We start from the raw sequence: 891 nt of genomic DNA, 5'->3' as shown, positions 1-891 counted from the left end.
GAAGCTAGCTGCTCGACACCGTCTACTGAAAAGTGTAAATATTTTAATTTCCTCTTGAATGTACTTCTTTGAAACTACCAAACAATTGTGGATTTCTCAAACTAAAATTGAGTGAAATATTTTTTATGTAGCTTCAAGATAAGAACGAAAACTTGAGAAGTTATTTTTGGAAAGTATGCGCAAGAAACATATACATATCTCTCCATTCTCACCAAATTTATCTTCACCATCGTTGTTATTAATATTTTTGCTAACAATGACAATAATTCTATTATTAATAGTATTAATACGACTATAAGTGAAATTTATAATATATTTATTAACACGAATTATGTACAAAAGAAAAGATTAATACCTTCAAAGACACATATGTATAAAAATATAATTCTCCTAGTCTAGTGTTCCATTTTTATTAAAAACCATTTCCCCCCCTCAGACTTGAATTATTTATAAAGCAAAAATAATAATAATAATAATAATAATAATAATAATAATAATAATAATAATAATTTCTGTTACTATCAACAGAAGTGTTACATTAAAAGTATATCAAAGAAACTATTCTGGAATTTTCCACTACTCTGCACACGGAAATTTATAAGAATTCTTTGAAAGAAATTGACCAAGTTTCTGGTATATATATATATATATATATATATATATATATATATATACATATATTATTCAAGCCAGTTTTATGGTAATCGCTAAATACTCCGGGATATATGAATGTGGATATATTGAACAAAAGCATTATGACAGAATGACCTGTCAAAAGAAGAAGGAAAAAAAAATTATATTCATGAAAATCATATTATTAAGTTCTTATTTTGCCGAATTGGATGTATTTCTATGCGGAGTACCTAAAGAATATCAGTGAATATCGTGCTT

Source organism: Octopus bimaculoides, chromosome 18 (assembly GCF_046866305.1).
Source record: "Octopus bimaculoides isolate indiv1 chromosome 18, ASM4686630v1, whole genome shotgun sequence".
NCBI classification, from domain to species: domain Eukaryota; kingdom Metazoa; phylum Mollusca; class Cephalopoda; order Octopoda; family Octopodidae; genus Octopus; species Octopus bimaculoides.
This window is presented reverse-complemented; position numbering follows the sequence as displayed.